The following is a 20,828-nucleotide window of genomic DNA, read 5'->3' on the forward strand; positions in this document are numbered from 1 at the left end:
ACCGCGGGACCGAGTGTTTCGCCACTAGCATGTACCAGGGCTGCCCACCGCGGGACCGAGTGTTTCGCCACTAGCATGTACCAGGGCTGCCCACCGCGGGACCGAGTGTTTCGCCACTAGCATGTACCAGGGCTGCGCACCGCGGGACCGAGTGTTTCGCCACTAGCATGTACCAGGGCTGCCCACCGCGGGACCGAGTGTTTCGCCACTAGCATGTACCAGGGCTGCGCACCGCGGGACCGAGTGTTTCGCCACTAGCATGTACCAGGGCTGCGCACCGCGGGACCGAGTGTTTCGCCACTAGCATGTACCAGGGCTGCCCACCGCGGGCCCGAGTGTTTCGCCACTAGCATGTACCAGGGCTGCCCACCGCGGGCCCGAGTGTTTCGCCACTAGCATGTACCAGGGCTGCGCACCGCGGGACCGAGTGTTTCGCCACTAGCATGTACCAGGGCTGCGCACCGCGGGACCGAGTGTTTCGCCACTAGCATGTACCAGGGCTGCGCACCGCGGGACCGAGTGTTTCGCCACTAGCATGTACCAGGGCTGCGCACCGCGGGACCGAGTGTTTCGCCACTAGCATGTACCAGGGCTGCCCACCGCGGAGTCATTAACTCCCACATATCCATACATAGGATTTTCTAGCCACACCCAAAGAGTTGTCAGGTTCATTAGTCATACCCACATAACATATGATTTATTAGCCACACCCATAGAGTCATACCAGATTAGCTACACACACATAACCATATAGAATTCATTAGCCAGCACTGGTCCTAGCAGATGGGGCACCCTAGTTGAGCCTTACTGCTGGCATCCCCTCCTTGCAGGGCAAAGTCAAACTGGCTGGCAAGTCAGAAGATTGCCTATGTCACCTATAGGACAGACTAGCCCTGGTTGTATACGATTTATTAACCACACCCACACAACCATATAGGATTTATAACCTCCTCCCCAAAAGCCACATAGGATTTACTATCCCCACCCCCAAAGGCATGCAGGATTTATAAGGTCTGCCCCCAGAACCAGAGAGGATTTATCAGACTTGTTAGGCCTGCCCAGTACACGACCAAGGTCACCAAGGCTGAGCCCCCTGTGAACCTGGTACTGTCAAGCAGCATTCCTGAAACAGACGCAGATGGGTAGACAAAAGCCCTTTCGTTTACACACATGCCGGGATGCGTGGCTGCATGCGGCAAGCAGCCCCGCCCCCCCACCGGGTCACCATTTGCAGCGGGCCCGTGGTGGCACGCACGTGAAGAACACCCCCGCGCCGGCCTCTGCCAGAGGTCCCGGAAGGGTGAGAAAAATAATTCATCATCAAAAAATAAATAAATAAAATACTCTTGCATGAGCTTATTTTCAGAGTGCTTCAGCTCTTCGGAGGGGGGCAGAGAAACGTTTCAGTTTTTGGAGTCGTGTGGCTTTTCATTTGCATGGGGGAGAGAGAGGGAATGAATGAACGAACAAGAGAGCGAACAGACAAACATAACCCCCAGTGGCTGACGGAGCCTGTGATCATTTTAAGACCTGCAATTACTATTTGTGGACGAAAAGAGAGAAGGTCTTAAAAATAGAGCACTATCTATAAACATGAGGGGTTTGTACATAGTGCTGCGTGCGCATGTGCGCGTGTGTGGAAGGCAGCCAGGAGAACGGGGGGGGGTTACAGCGACACACGCTTCCGGACCCTCCCCCGTCACATCCCAAACCCTGGCGAAAATCAAAAAAACAACCCGTCACTGAAACAGCATGACTGGTGCTTTGCTCGCGGGGGCCGGGGGGGGGGGGGGTCGTGCTCCTTGGGGTGATTTGCATGGAGCTCCGCCCTCTCATTTCCCCTGAGCCGTCACCCCCGGAGTTTGCCCGCAGGTGCTCGCAGAACAGGGTCTAGTTGTTGTTTGAGGCCACGCTGCGCATTTTGGCCCAACCAGAGGCCAGGATCTGGTGAGACTCTCAGACAGCACCCTGCCTAAGTGCTGGGGGGGGTCATAGGTGAACAGATAAGAGGTGGATGGATCGATCTTGTTCTGGGCCGACGTGGCGAAAAGGATGAGGCCAGTGTTTGATTAGCCATTCTGCTGGAGATTTACCAAGCTGCTTTACGGCCTGATCATCCTGCCGAATTGCACTCAGCCGGCTCAAGGGCGCAAGGCTAGGCCCCGAATCCCCGGCGTCGCCTGCGAGGTGTCGGTGACGGCGAGCACGTGCGGTTAGGCCGCGCACACATGAAAGGGCCCCGGGCCGCATAGCCTCCGAGCGCAGCATGCCGCGTGTGGCGAGGCCAAATCCCCACCCTGCACTCTGTGGGCGAAACATGGGGTGAACGGGCCACTCGCATGCCCGTGACTCCGGAAGGTCACGGAGGCGACGCTGGGTGGAGTCCCTGAGCAAAGCCCACGAGGTCCCCCCCTAAGTCGTCCTCAAAGATCAAAAAACCCGTTCCTAAAAACCAGCACAGCGAGCCATGCTTAAGATTTTCAAGTTGCTCAATCTGGACCCTCTCCTACGTCCAACCGTGTGACTCAGTGACACACTGTGGATGCAGTTTGCTGGGCCGAGGACCATAGACGAGGCAGACAGCAGCTTCCCCATCAGCCTTCGCCGGTTGTTACAGTACTGCTGCCTCTCACCAAACCCACTTCCTGCACCTCTGTTGCCAGGAAAAGTGGCAAGCCAGCATCACCCCACGCTAATGGGGTGGGGGGGGGGGCAATAGATTACCCGAGGGCCAGTGTTAATGAGCCAGGGGGCGGGGCCTTCTTGGAATTAGAGGTATCATGTGACCCCCCACGGTTCTCATGCTCAGTATAAATGTGAGAGCACATCACTGCCAGACAGTCATCGCTCCACACCATTGTGTTCCTGAGAAGGGGATCAGTGATTAACCAGTTCCGCGGTTATGGGATGAGGCAACCGGGAAGAGGATGGTATGAGGATGTGCTCCAGTCATGGTGAGAACATTCACAGGCCAAGTGGAGCTCTCTAGCTAATGAAGTCAGACCTGTTGGACCACTGTGATCAGACCCAGTGTGAAGTGGCCAACCACACGCAGAAAGGCACCCGTACTCCTCAACCAGACACACTCAGATGGACACCCCCACGGCGGCCTAAACGATAAGCAGGGTATGGACGGGCGAGGACGGGGATCCACCTTCCAGATTGTTACGCCATTCGGGGAAGTGACATCAGAGCAGATGTCAAGGTCGGCATTAGCAGGTACCGGTCAAACACGTTCCCTTCAATAGAAAACTATGCTAGGTACCCGAGGAGCCTCCCATCGCAAATAAAAAACAAACAAACGAAAACGCACCAGGCTGTCACAACAGACAGAGTCTGGGCTAAGGAAAGGCCTATCGCCATGGCGAGGAGATCAGGACACCAGACAAGCTTCCAAAAATGTCATTGAGCCACGTTTAAGCGACAAAGGGGCCTGCGGAGTCGGGACGGGTCTGTGTGGCAAAAACACAGGCAAGCACAATCTCAGACGTACCTCCCAAAGGCAAAAGGACAAACAAACCAGAGAAAAATCTCCCTGATACACATTCATTTCCAGTTTAATTGCAATTATAAAACAGAAATATCTAAACACAGCGATTTAGACAGACATTAGCATACTATTTTGATTATCAAATCCCTACCCGAGCAAAGAACCCCCAAATTCACAGCGTTGACCTTTGCTAACCAGGCGGAATCCACCTCAGAGTAACCGCAATGGCCGCCGCCCCCCACCCCCCCCCACCCAGCAGAATGAATCACAGCATTATTAGCTGCCCTAAGCTGCGCCCGCAAAGGGAGAGACCTCATAATGGCGGCTAATGAAACCCCCCAGGCAGCCCCCGCTTGCGAGATCGCAGCCGCAAAGCACTGTACCATCTCCGCGCCGGATGCGGAGGACGGAGGCTTGGTTAGGCAATCGCGAGCAAACCCGCGGGCGGCAGGAAGCTCGGTAACCGGGGGACGGGAACGCTGGCGCTCTGAAGAAGCAAGACGCTCACTGCAGCATCGGGCGCCGAAAGTCATCTCACCAAATTCGCCCCGAAAATGACTGAACCGCAGCAAATGGAGAGCGGATTCGACAGAACGAATCAGATTAGCGGCACTGACACGTACGACAGGGCGGTCAGAGGCGGTCACAGGTTTCTCAGGCATGAAACTGACGGCGTGAAAAGGAGAGCGAGAATTCCAACAAAGGAAGATTTCACATGCAGTAAGGCGCATAACGTTGAAAGGGACAGTGTAATGATTCAAACATGCACCCGGACTGGCCCAGTAACGCACACCACTTCCATGAGGCACGTGGAGGTCCGTCAACGTTCTTCAGAAAAGAGATGCATGCGCGCGCACACACACACACACACACACACACACACACACACACACACACACACACACACACACACACACACACACACACACACACACACACACACACACACACACACACACACACACACACACACACCTCACCCGGCTTATACGATCATGCCAAAAGAACAAGAGAACTGGCAAAAACAACAACGCACCAACCAAAGGCCACAGCGTTCCAGGCTAAAGCCGACCAAAAACCTGCTCAAAACAGGAGCCTATACCAAACCTGTACCCATTTCTGGGGATTTTCATTCCAGTAGGATTCTTTTCTGCCTGTGCGATAAATAACAGACATTATAAAGAGACCAAACACTGACTGCATGCCGGTGTGCCGTGACAGTAACACTGGGAGAGATAGCGGGATAATTAGGGGTCCTTTGCCCTAAATAATGTGGCCTCTTCAAATACACTCTCTGATAAAGCCTAGCAGCATACAAACTGCACATACAGCACAGCTAAATTAATATTTTTCCCCCTTACTATCAGTTTAGCAAATTCAATAGACGCAGAGAAAACGTCACATTGGAAGCACGGAGTACAAACCATACGACGGGATCGGAAGTGGGAACGGGCAGAACCTGGGAGCTCACGTCCATCCTCTGCTTCCCAGGAAGGCGGCGGAGAAACGAGCCTGGGAGGCGAGGAGGAAACGCGGCCCGTCACGCAGAAGAGATCCACAGAACCAAGGGCCACATGCACCACCGGATGATCACTTTGGGTCACCTGCACTCTGTACCGCAACACTTCCCGTTGGAGTGGGTGGCCATGGGCGACAGAGTACCCAACACACCACAAAAAAGAGGCCAGGACTGTAACCAGCAGGCAACAGGAGGGGCAGCGCATGCGGCCGTCACGTGTGGCCAGCGCTGTACGTACCCCTGAGCGTTCGCGGTCATCTCCGAAACCTGGACATCCACTGACCGGGGTAAAAAAAAAAAAAAAAAAAAAGCTTCCCTTGATGGAAACACACGGCTTTTAGATGAACTGGGACCATTTTTCCGATGGGAATCAAGGCCCTTAGGCTGCATCACACTGGCACAGGGGTGGCACATGATCACGGCCTGGATTTGCCCGGTGTCGATGTTCCAGAGGGCTGCCCATGAAACGACTGCCCCACGTTTTTTGGTAAGCTGCCAGAAATCATCGCCTTTTCTCCTAAAGCACGAGGCCGTTAGTGATGTGGCCGTTCTTACCTCAAGCTGCACCTCGCCCAGAGCAACAAGCCAAGCTGAAGGAAGCTCCTGAGGTTCTGGCAGGAAGGAAACAGCAGCCCAGTCTGAATGAGGCCCGATAGCTCCGGTCACGTGGATTCGGCCCGACCCAGAGACGAGCGCTGGCCGTCTGTGTCCTGCTGCAGAGTGACCAGCTTGGGGGGGGGGGGGGCATCCTCATGTCACTCCTCTTCCTGCCCCTCCCTCACTGTAAAAGCCCAACAGCAACTGGCCCTCATTCATCAAAGTCTGGGGGGATGGGGGGGGCCCACAGTGAACAAGCTAATGCTAACCCCCCCCCCCCATCTCACATGTGTGCACATTCCCTACTCGCATTATAAAACGGGTGCAGCTGCCAGGACACCTTTTGTCGTCCCACCCCCCCACAAAGCCAGAGGGACACACACAGCCGTGCTTGCATATCTTCCCCCCCCCCCCCCAAACGCTTACCATCACTTTAATGTCGAAGGCTCCTAAACCAAATCAGGCACATAGTTACAGTGCCCCCCCCCACCCCACCCCACCCCACCCCGACTGCTGTTATTCAGGCTCTGACGCCTTCAAGGGAACGCTCCCTCCACACTGCACATGCTCAATAGGCGGCACACGCATCGGCACACGCATCGGCACACGCCGGACAGGAGCGCACAGAACCTGGAGGAACACCTCGGCCCGGCTTGCCTCACGGGGCCCGGTGCCACGCCGTGGGACAGCTGGGGACCGGCGCGAGATGCGCTGGCAGAGCTACCGGCTTCCTGGGCTCCTAACCGGGTGACGGATGCTCGGCAAGGGTCTTCCCGAGAAGCTCGTCATCGCCGGCGGCACGGCGCCTGGTCTGCTCTAGCTGGGCCGCCACGTTCGCCGGCACCCCCGGCCCGTGTCCATTTGGCTGGCAGCCCGACGGTAGCGAGGTTCCGTGTGACCATGTTCTGCTGCCCCCCCATCACCGCGCCTCCAGGGCCCGACTTTGTCAGGAACGTATTCGCTTCACCTCTCGCTTCCCCACTCAGATGGACCCCCCCCCCCCCCCCCATCATTGGCTCCCCTTCCCCCCTAATCAGATGACGGTGTTTCATAAAAAACAAATGACTCGGTATAAATGAGCCTGTGAACGTCACGAGCACTGGGCTCTCTCTCAGTATCCGACCCCCCCCCCCCCGCCTCCCCCCAAAATCATTAAGAAGGTTCAGTTAGGGATTATCTTTGTCCCTTTAGCCTGAAGACCTTTAATGTGCAACTCATTTGCAGGCAAAAGGCAAAAAAGTGAGGTAAAAAAACATTGTTTGTAAGGCAACAAAGACGCACAACCATCCTTCTGCATCTGCGGGGCCTTAATGTACAAAAAAAAAAACGCTTCACCTTAATTTATCAACTTATGACCTGATAAGGAAGTTATTTCCAGAAAATTCTATCACTGCAGCGTACCCCAAGGGTAGCAGGTCATAGATTACCCAGCCTCATCACCGCCACTCTTCAAGAGCTCCATTACCGACCGGCATGCCTGTGGGCTACTGGTCAAGTCTAATTCCATGAGCCTCAGGCCTAAAATGAACTGTCCGCTATAAAATACCTTCATTTATTTAGTATATCATAGATACACTAGAATGGAACGTTGTACACAAAACAGAGTGTAAAGCTTAAAATGACGCCCAACCAGGGAAACCTCAGGTCCAAGCAAACATGGCTGCCCGACTGCTGGACCTTCCTGCGCCAAACCAAGCCGCTGGAGGCCCGTCCTCGCCAGGCGGTCGGCCACGCACCAGCCAGGCGCCCCAGCGTGGCACTCCGGGGGGGTCGGGGGGAGGAAAACTCCACCCACCTACGACTGAGGGGTGTCAGAGGAGCAGGAATGAGGGATCGATTCGTCCAGACGGGCGGCCACGGGGTTCGGGTCTGGACTGGACACCGGAAAGCCTCACGTTTCTGCAAAGCACCTGCGATGGCTTCAGTGACCTCTGCAAGTTCAGTAGTGAAACAAAAGCTTCCTGCCCCCCCCCCCCCCCACCAACAAAACACACAAAAACACAAAGAGCGACTCACTGCAGTCACGGATTTTTATGAAATAGAGTTTTCCCATATAGGAACCAGCAAAAAAAGAAAAAAAAAACGAGTATTCATCATGTTGTGGGGACATTTGGTTCCCACAAGGTAAGGTATACCTGGACCCCACACACACACACACACACACACACACACACACACACACCCCGCAGTAAGAACGGCACAGTGCAAGGCTCAGAATCAGTGCCGTTAGCCAGCAAGACAATCATGTGCCGCCTGGCATCCAAGCGCCACACAGAAGGAGGCGGAGACACGCGGAGACCTTCCACCCAGTTTTCACAGCGTTCGCTCAAAATCAGCTGACGCTCTGCGGACCCGACAGCTGACGAGCTACAGGTGGAGGGACGAGGGGGGGCCTTGCCTCAGGTCCCGCCCAGCCCTAGTGAACCCGACCCCACAGCTCCCACCTCCCTCTCGCCCCACCTGCGGCCCCCGCTGTGAAAACACCCCTCACCGGCATCTGCTATTTTCAATTCCCTTTCTCAGTCTCTCCCTCATTCTGGGCTGGAAAACTCCTCTAACAGCCTGAGGCTGCCAGCAAGGCGCTGGGTGTCTGACACCCGCGTGGCGGCTCTGGGTGCCACTTTCCTCCCCCCCCAAAAAAACAAGCCCCGCTTTTGTTTTCTACTGAAGTGCGGTCGGGGCCAGATGGAAAATGGTGGAAATCAATGGGTTTCCACTACTGGTGGAAAAATCTCGGACCGGTGCAGAAACAAAGACGTCTCCAACGAATAAAACGAAACACGGGCAAGCGGATCTTCAGCCAACACACAAGACAAGTTACCATCAGCAAGTGAAGTGGGCCTGATTGCAGGCAGGGAGCCGCAGGTAAAGGCTGCGCGATTGGCCGGCATCTTGACCTCACATGCTTTGGAATGTAATGGCCGGGGTCACGTGATCCGGCGCGGCGAATCGTGAAGCGGCAGCCGCCACTCGGTTCAGTGCGAGACAGGGTAGACATTCGGGAGGAAGGAGATGCTCCACACAGCGGCCTGCGGCCTCTCAGGAAACTACAGCGGGCGCCATTTCCACATGTCAACAGCACCATGACAGGTCTTCCTGGCACAGACGGGGGGGGGGGGGGGGGATGCGTAGAGCAGGGGGAGGGCTTGAAAGAAAGAAATGGGGAAGACTCAGGCAGGGGATGCGCGGGAAGAGGCTGAAAACAGCCTGTGGCTTTGCGGGGGGGGGGGGTTAGGGGTCATACTGGTGTTCGGGCTGCAGTTCTTCACCAACCAAACCACTTCCCTGCAGCAGGCAGCAAAGAAAAGGGAAACGAAAGTGCTGGCTGAGGCGAGGGCCGTGGGCTCCACGCTCCGGGAAACACGTGTCCTTTCGCAGAGCCGCGGGGGTGGGGGCACATTACAGGGGGGTGCAATTTCAATCACTGTCAGCACTATACCCTTAAAGCAAGAAGCTGCTCAGGCCATCACTGCTGACAGGGTAATTCTTCACATTTTTAAAGAGGCTTCGCAGATCCCAGAAGAACAAAAGCAGGATGCGGCCAATAGCAGGCGCTGCTCACACTGGAGGTGCCAGCGCATAAAAGAAATACCTCATGAATAAAGCGATAAGCGATAAGCGAAGATCTCGCGCTAAAAGCCACATCAGTGCCATTACAGATCTATACGTCAACTGAAAAGTACAAAAGGCGCCACAACAGAACACAGGAGATGAAATGTTAGATATGAATGAAAAAAAGCATCTGGTGACGCTGACGACGCTCCGAATTCAAAGGGACAGACCGTCTGTTAACAAGTCGGCCTGGTGTTGAAGGCTGAGGGAGGGGCATTCTGGACCGGTTAAGGTAAAGCCGGAATTACGGCAACCCCGTTAGGGGGCTTTGCTGATGAACCTTCTCTGGACCGGCTCCGGCTCATATTCCCCGTCCGTCCTGTTGCCCGCCGCAGGCAGTACGGACAGGAACGGATACGCCGTGTAGAGCATTAACACTGATGCGCTAACAACCATTAGCACAGTATAAACAGGGAGGAGCGTCACTCACAGGAGCCCAGAGGAGCCACACAAGGTGGGGGGCGTGGGGGCACTTCCTCCTTTGATCTGGACCACCACTGAACATGGGGGCCGGGGCGCTTGAAGACATACGTGGGTGGCGGATGTGTCCAAGGGAAAAGGGCAGTCGTAAATGCTCACTGGGGAGGGCGACCGGGGGGGGGGGGGGCATGCTGACAGATGGACCGCAACGGGTGCGTAGTACAGTGGGATTGTTAAGGTAAGGAGAGGAGGAGGGGGCCCAGAGGTGACGGTGACGGGGATGATGGTAAAGAGGGTCTAAAGAGTGGTGATAACACACGACAGCGAAGAGCCAATAAGAGCCGGTATGGAGACAAGGGGCGGAGTCAAGCGAGCAGCAAGGAGGACAAAGAGGCGGATTATAAGGAACTCGGAAAGGCCCACGGCCCAAGGTGAAGCTACGTGTGAGCAGCCATCCTTCACCATCTCCACGCGGGGGTCCTTCACCGTCACCGCATCTGGTCCACCGCTTACCCCCGACGCTTTACTGCCTCAGCCAAAACCAGTAAACACATAAATAAAATATATTTTTATAGTGCGCTGAGAGGCATACAGTCACAGCCAGATGAACTTAACCTCAGTGGAGAGAGTTATGCAGAAGTAGGACAGCGTGACTTTTAAAAGACTCGAGGGGAAAAGGCATACAGTCATGTTGTGTTACAGCTCCTAGCAGAACAAGTGGCATGTTAGCGATCGGACTCTGCGGCTGTTTTTACTGAGGCAGAAGGGAAACGGCAAAGTATTCATCAGGGAGATGATTAACAGACACATTAGTATTGTGATAAACGGATATATTCGATAAATTGCAGGAAAATGATCAGCTTACGGGAGCCGTTCTCCCATCAGCCAGTATAAAATAAAATTTTAAAAATAAAAAAAAATAAATAAAAATAAATCACAGAAGAGGCAGGAGCAGCGCTACATGGGACAAGATGCGGGGCGCGGCCCGAAAATAGCAGCGCGCGGCCGCCAGAGCCGCGATTAGCTCTGCGTGGTTCTGCTTTCCGAGCGGCCGCTGGACCGCACGGCCACGTGGACGGCAGCTGAGCAGAGCTGAGCAGGTGTCGGAGGGCCAGAGAGCAGCGAGGACAGGTGCGGAGGCAGCGGGTCATGTTCAGAGGCCCCGCGGCGAGCCCAGGGAGCACGTGGGGGTGGGGGGGGTGGCCTTTCAGGCAGACACAGCACTCCCCCGCGCCAGGAATCCTCCAGCTTTAGCTCCTGGACGGGCCCAGGTGTGTGCAAAGGCCTGAGCTCGTGACCTCTGGAGTCAGCTGGTCGCCGGAGGATTCAACCCCAAACCGTTCCGACGTTCCAACCCATCCAACACGCGAAACCTCCGTTTTCTATGCCCACCAACAGCAGAGGTGAACAGTTTACCAGCAGCACACAGACAAACATACAGAAAGCTGTGAAGCTGGGCGGCATTCCAAACTGATTTACCACTAAATGCCAGTTAGAAGAGAATCACTGACTAGTAATTCATCTGGAACTATAAGCTACAGAACACAAACATGAAAATATCCAGATAAATCCGAATTTAGACTAATCAATACGCTACAAAATGACTGGAAACGCAGGCTATGCTGTGGACGGCTATACGCTCTACACGCCTGAGCAGTCGTCTTTGGTTTCATTACCAATGTCACAGCAGTTTCAGAAACAGACGCGCAGATTATTCCACAGACTGATCGAGCTGGATGATTTAAAAAGCGCTTTGCACAGATAAATATTAAACAAAACTCTGGAGGAATAAAAAATTTAAAATAAAAAAAGCATCCTGGAAAAGTTACACGCCCCCCTCATAAGAGCAGAGCTTCACATTTTAAAAGAAACACGAGAGGATCACATCGCGCATTAATTCGCGGCCTGCTGCGGCAACTCCAGCTGCACGAGGTCTGAGTGCGAACGCTTCTGTCCGGCTCCGGCAGGAACTGTTATCAGCCTGTTTACAATTAGACATCGACGCACAAAGGAGCAGCTGTTCCATACGGGTAATACATGCACATGGCGTGAACCCGAAAAAAGGGGGAGCGTAACATTTGGCAGAATCGCAGCTCCTGAGCTCCGGCGAGAGCAGCTGGGCGCCATGAGAGCGAAGGCCTGGCATTCTGAGTCACGAAACTTCTGACCGACGAATTCTCAAACCCTCCCAACGAAATACACAGAGCCAACAGAACACGGTCGCATAAAAAGAAAACACGGTGCACGTCTGTCCCCTTCCTTTAAGACATCAGGGTTAAAATAAACATCGGCAAGCAAAAAATAATTTTAAATAGTCTACTTCAGTTTGGACCGTTTCATTGGCTTGGCCACGCCGACATCACACACCTCACTTAAAGGTAAAGAGCTTGAAAGGTGTCCTCCAATCCAAATACAGAAAGATTTCTACGAAACAGAGAGCAGAAACATTTAATCGGGATAAAGCCTGTGGCCTGAACCGCCCTAAACAAACGTAACAGGATACGGAGTCAGAGAAGAGCTGAAATCCCAGGCATTAAAAGCAGCCAGATGAAAAGTGCTTCGACACACTCCCACACTCACATGCAATAACTCTGGATATAAATAGCCTCCGTTCACTATTCACAATTTTCATTTATTTGTTTTGTTTTCGAACTTCCCCCCCCTAGGCGGCCCTCTGTTCCATTTCCGTTAACAAGATGGATATTTTAAGACCCCCCTTTCCCTCCCCCCCCGTCCTCATCAGAGGCAAGCTGGATAAATTTAGCACACTGATCCATGTATTTTTAGGCAAAAGCACCAGGCGGCACATGAAGGAGCTCAGATCGTCTGACTGAGTGTTTCCTTCCCTCCGGTCGCTGGCGGTTGCCACGGACGCGGGCCGAGGTTTCCGCGGGGTGGGCGGCTGGTCATCGTTTAGACGGAGAAACTGACACCAAATCGCCGGGGCCCCGGCAATGACGAGCTTGTCCTGAAGGGCCCCCCCCCCCCCGCGGGGCCTGGCCAATGGAGCAGTCTTTTTAGACAGGGTGTCCTTTGTTTTTTCTTGCAGAGAGATATTCGCGGTTAGTTTTTAGGACGAAAGCGGCATAGACTGGTAGCTGGACCGGCACCCCGGCGTACACAGCGGCCGTCGCCCGGCGACCCCGAGTTTGCTGAGCCAGACAGAGGGAGACGTTCAGGCGTGGCCGCCGTTCCGGCTCCTTCCTTAGGCTCTCCTTTGATCGCCACTCTGTTCAGTGTCCAGTTTCTGTTCTCAATCTCCAGCCTCTCATTTCTTCCTAAACACAAACACATCCTCTGAGATCATCTTAAGATTCCTCTTTCCCCCACACTATAAATTATACAGAATATGTATTAACATACATTAATCTTCTCTTCCCTAGAATACACTGGAAATAGAGACACTCCCCAGGTTACAATGGCTCGTATTACGATATTTCGACTTTACGATGGGTAAATGTTATTCACTTTCAGTACGTTATTCAATAAAATTACACGAGATATTCAACATTTTATTATGAAATAGGCTTTGCGTTAATGATTTTGCCCAACTGTATGCTAATGTAAGTGTTCTACGCATGTTTAAGCTAGGCTAGGTTATGATTTTTGCCAAGTTAAGTGTACTGTATTAAAATGCATTTTCGCCTTACGATTAGGTTTATTGGAACGTAACGCCATCGTAAACTGTGTCGTGTGCGACAGGGCCTATAAGAGCAGCACATGGTATGACAGTAAAACACCCGTTTGCAAGCGGCAGGATTATTCACAGGGAGGGTACCTGTAATTAATCCGGAGAGCTTGGATTAATATCCAAACCGATAAACTATGCAGGGCTATAATCACGGAGTGTCTGTTTCATATATAAAAACTATGATACAACGATATCAGTATGAAACAAGATGCCAAAGAAATGACAATAAAAACATCAGCACAATGACATCCAAGCACTTCTGCAGGGCTCAGTTTTTCCGGTATTTTCTTTCATGGCTCGATGTGTACCAGATAAACAGGCTCGCAGTATCCGGAGGTGACGACACACACATGCAAAACCTCTGAACAAACCTGCCACACATTAACAAACGTAAAGCATGGTCACGGTGCAGGCCAGAACCCGGCTGAATGAACCCTCTCTCGTGTAGGCCAGGTCTCCAGCTTCCCTCACAGTTCTTCCTATGGTGGCCACACCCACATTTAACACCTTCAGGCCAATCACACGTCGACTTCCACCTGAACACCAGACCGGGTCACTTCCTCCCCAGCTACCGGAGATGCAAAACATCAGTTTCTTTTGTAGAGTCCAGGTTGCGAACATCTTCACGGTTCAAGAGTTCGAGCCTGGTCTACAGCCATGGAGACGAACCAGAACGCGAAAACAGCAAAGAGCAGAGGAGGAACGCAGACATTCAGCCGTAACGCATGAGCGGGTCACATGGGCCTGAGCTGCCCTGGTCTCACCCGCCCAGCTCCTGACTCACCACCCTCTCAAAGTCCTGTGAATTCCACTGGCCGCGCCACCCTGCGCCACCCCGCCCTGCAGCCAGCACGAGCTGGAAAGGGCTCCTCTGAGAGCCGCCGGGGGGATGTGGGATTCTTGGAGACGTGCAGCCACATCATCAATTTCCACATCATCCTCTCCTCACCGAGAGGTGCTTGGTCATCTGGGAGAACGCAAAGCTGAGCTGGGCCAACACTCCCCGCTTCGTTTACTATGTAATTAGGTTTTCTGACCTTTTAATGAATTAATCATCGGCAAGCGCCATGTGGTGGACCCTGGCGGCGGGAAAGCGGGACTGTGTGATGTCTCTCGGCAGCGGATTTGACTGGCAGCAGACGAGAATCTCAGACAGACCTTCCCATAGTGGGGGGGGGAAAAAAAATGGCCATTTGATCTGAACGGGCTAAATCCGGAGTGTAATGAGGTGTCTGAGGAATACCGTCAGCACAGCAAGGTGACAAACGTACCACTTTAAGCAGACCAGAGATAACATACCCAGAACTCCATGGAATATTCTACCAGCGTGCTGGAAACTGTTCGCTGTTTTTCATTATTGCTGATCCTGATGCTTTTTGTCTGAAGGAACTTCTTGAAAAAAAAAAATGTCTGACTACGTTTGTATACATGTACAGAGAGTCTGCAGCATATGCTGGATGCATGTCTGATATGGAAAAAAAAAAGGGGGAACAAGCAGATGTTGAAAAGGACAAAATGATTCAGGAACAAAAACTGCAATGAAAGGCCTCTTTTGACCACTGCTGGCAGCGCTAACCAGTTACAGCCTCATTATTTTTACAAATAAAGTCCAAAATGGGCCCTGGGCTGTAACCAGGACCAGAAGATTAGCCAGCCCAGACAGCACAGGCGTCCTCCGCCGTGCCCGAATTCCCTGCCATGTCCCTATCGGTCCAGATAGCTCAAGATGGGCGTAAAGAGGAAGCAACGCACTGAATCAGATAAAGACAGAAAGAGCCGAGTGCTGTGGCACTTCTTTCTGGCCTGGTGATTATTTGCATCACACCTCAAAACGGGCAGCTTATCGTACGTCAGCGTCACGCTGCTTTGGAGTCGCTCGAGAGGCTGGCTGGGCCGCTCGCCCTTCGGCGCAGGCCCAGGGGGCGAAGGAGGGCTCCACATTAGCCCCAGAAGTAGCTTCTCTCTCAGTATTTGGAGCAGAAATCAAGCAGACCCCAGACTGGGGATGGGGGCGGGGGGGGTTGTTTTGCCGAACGAGGCAAAAATCAGCAAATCAGGCTCAGCATTGTTATTCGATAATGTTGTTTAATAATAAAACAAGCTCAGTCACATAAGAGTGACAATAAAACATTTTCTAAACTGAAGCGCTGTTTTATTGCAGCTGTGATATCTCAATAAAGAGAGGTCTCAGTTTTTTCCAAGCCCCGAAAGATTGCTAGGATAAGTATTCAGAGCCACTACAGAGGCCGAGGAAGACGTCCAAAACAAACAACCCTTAGCGATAATAAATTTACACATTATTTAGGCATTTGATATACTGATTTTTCTTCTAAACAGCTACAGCTTAAAAATCTGTGTAAACATAAGTATGTATAAGTAAAGACACTCATTTTTATTGGTACAAATGCTCATTTGTTTCAGGTCAGACAGGGCTGTCACCTAGACAGCTACAGCAAAAGCATGGGGTGTAGCTGACATCCAGAGCTAAGGGGCTTTGCAGCCAGATGGACCAATACAAGAGCTTGTCCGACTTTTAGTTTAACATCGTAATGCATCATTTTTCACCACGGAAAACCAAGAGCCCCGTGCACTGCGCTGCACTTGACCAACAAAGGGTACTGCTGTGTAGAGAGTATCCTGTAACATGAAGGGAGGAGGGGAAAAATGACTTAACCTCACTGGGGAATACTGCTGTCCAGGGTCAGGAGAGGTCAGGACACACACACACACACACACACACACACCCCGATGAGGGTGCAGTCAGGACAGTGTTAAGTGTAACGGGCAGAGTTTGTTTACAGTCCTGCAAGGTGTCAGCAGCAGAACAAGGACCAAGTGAGCACAGTATTATGGGAGCCAAGGGAAACAATGAGAGATCATTTGCCCTTTGTCCTAATTCCTAGATCACAGGCTCATATTACCATCAAATCCCCCCCCCCCCCCCCCGGCATGGTTCCACCCCCCCCCGATGATATCTCGCCTTGGTACTGCACCATAGCACGGCATCTCTCGTGCTTAATGACCCTCTGGCTGCACTCGCCCTTCACCAGGAAGCCTGAACAGAGTCAGGGGGGGGGGCGGTGGTAGGAGGGGGGCGTCTTGTTTCCTGTTACAGCAGGGTTTGACGCTCGATGGTTTATCGTGTGGTGGCTTTGGGGGGGGAAGGGGTGGTGGGGGCTGGTGGGGGGTGGCGTACTGGCTGTGGCGTGAGCCATGTGCTGACCATGGAAAGTCTCGCTTGTTGGGGTCTGATCCTGACACGGCAGACTGCAGAGAGGAAACCATTTTCTACAGTCTTAAAAAAAAAAACGATGGAGGCGGAATCCACAAAAGAGGCACAGACAGGCAGCTGACTTTCCTGTATAGCCTACAGCCGAGGGAGTGTGAGCAGAGTCAACACAAGACTCCCTCTACCGTCAGTATTCTTCCCGAAAACCAGCCGGCGGACAGCCTTGAACTTCAGCTCAAATAACCGGTAAGATTCTCTGCGTGAATCATCTGATTTCATCTGTTATTCAATTAGCTTTATCCTCAGGAAAAAAAGGAAGGAAATTTCCAGAACTTGAACTTCTTCATTAAAATCATTATGCTGCTGACTTGCGCTGCGCAGTGTCACCTAGTGCCAGTCCTGCAAAGGTACGGGAGACCTCACCACAGCCTCTAAGTACTAACTAGGTTAGTTCCATCCCACCAGCTCTAAGAGCAGATTGCCCGCCCCCTACCCCCCAACGTACCAGCGGCACAGAAGCACCATCTCCTGTGTCACGTCTCAATAAATAATAAGACCCATCCCGGCCTGAAGTTATGTCAGGAGGAGAAATATTCTCCAAGCACAGCTTTCCTCTTGTCAAGCGGGCGGTTGGTTAACTGCCAGTGGTAGTGAACGTGAGATTTGAGAAGAAGAATAAAGCGTACTAATCCCGGTGTTTGCTCGTGGGGCGGCACCGGTGTTTGCCTGGGTCGCGCTGCGGCGTGCCGTTCGAGCACTCTGTGAATCCCGACGCCTTAAACGGCCGGCAGCATAACAGATGCGATTACCGATAAACCGACAGAAGGCAGAGAACTGGCCAAAGGCGGATTCCTCAGGCCGAAGGCTGCCAGTTCACATCCCAGGCGGGAATCTGCCGGGGTAGTTTTACCTCGATCCCCCCCCCCCCACCCCACACACACACAAATTTCCTTCTGTATCAACAGATAAGGCAAGAAGCTGCAAGCCATGCACACAGATTTGGATACAACTGTCCTGTCAACAAGTAAAATGACACCAAGAGAGAGGGGCGGACCCAATTAAATCGATTCCAGCTAGTACAAGTCAGGTAGGCCGTTTCGTAAGTTATGCTCTAGTTTCCCCCCCCCCGTTATTTCCAGAGAGGTGCCAGCATGAGGATTTGGCCCCCGGTGATGCAGACACAGCGTGTGGGCTTCCTGCAGAGAATCGGGGTTCCCTGCCACCTGTCCAGGCCGGCCCCGCTTGCCGCTCTGACGTGCTCGCACCCAGGACATCAGGCTAGTCCTGCCAGCCTCGCTCCTATATCTCCCTCCGTTACACAACCCCCACCCCCCCGAAATGCTACTTTCGCTCCCTATCAGTCATATTCCCCTAGCGGTTACAGAGATGGTCTCGGGTTCTCCAAGAGGCACAGTAGGTCTCCCTTTGCAGGTCCTATTAAAATTACCTAGCAAACTGGCCTCTATTGTTCACTAAGGAAAAGCCTCACGTTTTAACAGCATCCAAGATGGTGATGATGTAATATTTTTTGAATTTTTGTCTAGACCCCTGCCGCTGTGGAGAGTCGAATCCCATTCAGTTTGAACGAGGGCGCCAGGCCTGATGCAAATCATTATTCTTCGTTTGTTTTTTTCCTCCCTTCCCCTCATTTGCGCTCACCCATTTTAGGTGACGGCAACGTCCCATCTGGTGCGGCAACGGTTACTGAACAGACATATTGAAGATAAGTGTTTGCAGGGGCCGCGTTCTGATCCGCGATGAATGACTCGCGACGTCGGAATATCAAAGGTCACGCCGGCCCTTGCGCGGCACCGTCGCGCGCAGCTCCCACGGGAACGCGCGTCCAGATGGAGCCAACAGCGGCCGAGCAAAAAGGCTCCGCGTGTCCCACTGATGTCAAAACATGCCGTGGCAAAAGGTGTTTTAATTAAAGTAGGCAACATACCTTGGGGTTTGATTGTTTATTTTTTGACAAAATGCAATTGTATCAGTTGTAGTGCCTCGCAAACCCACACATCCACAGCGGCTAATTGCTCTCTCCCGGAGCTGGCTCAGTTATGCTCTTTTACCCTTCAACAGATTCCTGCATTGTGCTTCTCCCTCTGCTTCCCGAGCTCCATGGCTGTCCAATCAAAACCGCAAGACCAACTTGACATTGACGTCTGCCCATTTAACATGGGACATGTAATTTATAAAAGTCAATTTGGAATGATATGGAGAAGCCATTAAACGTCACAAAGCAACCACTTCGACTCCTGAATGGTATCCCCTTAACAACTAATCAGTTTTATTAATTATTTATATGATTTACTTGATTTGATATATTGAACACCATGAACTAAACGGTTTTCGTGCGAAATGAAATTACCTGACAATATCACTGACACCAGAAACAGATGCGACATAAATAATACGAGGCAAAAGTCTATTTCTGTAAAGAAAACTATTTACTGTACTTCACCCTGCATGCCAAGCGTCTGCAAACCTTAGTGAAATTTTCAGCTAGTAAAAACAAAAGGCGACATTTAAAACACAAAAAGTAAAACACACGACTGACTCCACATTACATTACAAGAGACATATCTACAACCGTCAACTAAACTGATAAGGACTAAAAAGAAAAAAAAAATTATCAGTGTTTGCCCGCGATCAGACGTGCGCCTTAAATCGGAGGCTTTTACTCGTCCACACCAAGGGCAAGAAGAACGACAGTATAACATCAGGCCAATAATAAAGTTAAAGACAGTACAACATGTACTGTACTGGAATGGAATCTCTATTGACAGACGAGGAAGTTAATTACCATTTATTCTATTGTCTCACTAATACTAAAAATCAGAGAAATGTTTCGTAATAATAATAATAATAATAATAACAAAACAACAACAATGTTATTATTCACTTATATTGTCGGTAGTATTTTTGCCGGCTGTTATTATTGTTGATATTATTATTACTCATTCTTGTTGTTGTTGACGATGATGACGAAGATAATAAAACGTGCCAATAACAGTGTAGAGCACAGCTTCCGCGTAAATGCAGAGCGAGCCAAGGTGCCCGTCGCCGTTCTGCCGCTGACAGCTCCGGCGCTCGGCGCGCACCTCCGTCAAGCGCAAAAGGCGAATTCATACTCCGAAACATCAACATGGAGGGGGGCAAAAACGCGTAACCTATATCTAACCCCGATCCACCAACATTTCACAATCAGTCACGAAGGCGACACCCATTACCCTAAACTCTTCCGTCAAATACGATCTCGCCGTTAACTACACAGGGAGAAAAACACGCAAGTGGCCGAGGAACTGCGCACTTTATCGAAACGTTGGCGTCCGGCGGTGAAACATCGCGTTTGGATATAGGAACTCCTTGTGTCACGGAACCGAAGAGGCATATTTAAAATGGGAAAAAAAAAACAACTGGCATGCAGTCGACAAAAACCAAAAAGAAGATATATCGCTTCACTTACCCAGAAACGGTGTGCCCACATCTGGAACATATAAAATCTAATTATTTAATTTAAAAACATATAAAAGTTGACGTTGACAAAAATGTTCGTCCTCGGCGTTTAATAGAAAAACAATTCTCGCCCCTTTCCGCTTAATGTAAAAGGTAACTAGTTCAGTCAAACGATACAATGTAGAAGTGAAGCGCAATCTACCATGATCGGAACGCTGGGAAGATTGATGAAAAGTTAGCCAATAAAAAGCAAGTGCTTCTTTCACTTAGCCAATGAGAGAGCTAGTAGGTGAAAACGAATGCGTAGGAGGAGAAGGAGGGGCGTGCGTGTTTTGGGGGGGAGGGGGTAATAATGATCATGCTTGCCTGGTGTGCTTGTATCCCTCCGCCTTGTCAGTCAGCGAGGCTTCGGGTTCACTCTGCATTATAGGCTTACGTTGTGATGGGTCTCGACGACGACTGTAATGACTGAAATATTTTTTATTTCATCCGATCGGTCCTGGTTTATTGATAGCTGTACTGGTTTTGGTGTGCATTAAAACTATTAAAACCTGACCATTTGGAGAAATGTAGTAACAAATGTCACAATTTGTGTTGTTTCAGTGTTCCTAAATCTTTTGCTAGGCTAAATTAAATATGAATAATAATTACAATTTTAACGAGTGACATTTTTAAGTGCAAAAAAATAAAGGAACATTCTGTTTGACTATTGAACCTAGGAGTGGCAGATGCAGTAAATGTGAGTTAGGCCTATTCTACGCTTAGTGTTCTGTATTGAATGACCATGTTCAAAAATCTGTATTCAAATGCAATA

General features: G+C 51.4%; 1 protein-coding gene and 1 long non-coding RNA gene across 10 annotated transcripts in view; one reads left to right on the forward strand and one right to left on the reverse strand.

Moving 5' to 3' along the window:
* Positions 1-20,245, reverse strand: part of LOC111853516 (myocyte-specific enhancer factor 2D homolog) — a 46,504-nt gene extending 26,259 nt beyond the window's left edge. For 5 of the 6 annotated variants that reach the window (XM_072705391.1, XM_072705393.1, XM_072705390.1 and 2 more), the window contains exon 1: positions 20,025-20,245. The gene's annotated coding sequence lies outside the window, so the exon portion shown is untranslated. Of the gene's footprint in view, positions 1-12,005; positions 12,026-20,024 lie in introns of those variants that run through there. The other variant, XM_072705389.1, reaches the window with a different exon arrangement.
* On the forward strand, positions 16,525-18,801 carry LOC140581847 (uncharacterized). Of its 4 annotated transcripts, none has more exons than XR_011984867.1 (4): positions 16,525-16,804; positions 17,524-17,645; positions 18,227-18,490; positions 18,638-18,801. It is a non-coding gene; the product is annotated as an uncharacterized lncRNA (long non-coding RNA). The 4 variants fall into 4 exon arrangements; XR_011984866.1 differs by having other exon boundaries at positions 18,227-18,476; XR_011984864.1 differs by lacking the exon at positions 18,638-18,801 and having other exon boundaries at positions 18,227-18,502.
* Positions 20,246-20,828: the final 583 nt, after the last annotated feature.

This window comes from Paramormyrops kingsleyae, chromosome 23 (assembly GCF_048594095.1).
Source record: "Paramormyrops kingsleyae isolate MSU_618 chromosome 23, PKINGS_0.4, whole genome shotgun sequence".
NCBI classification, from domain to species: domain Eukaryota; kingdom Metazoa; phylum Chordata; class Actinopteri; order Osteoglossiformes; family Mormyridae; genus Paramormyrops; species Paramormyrops kingsleyae.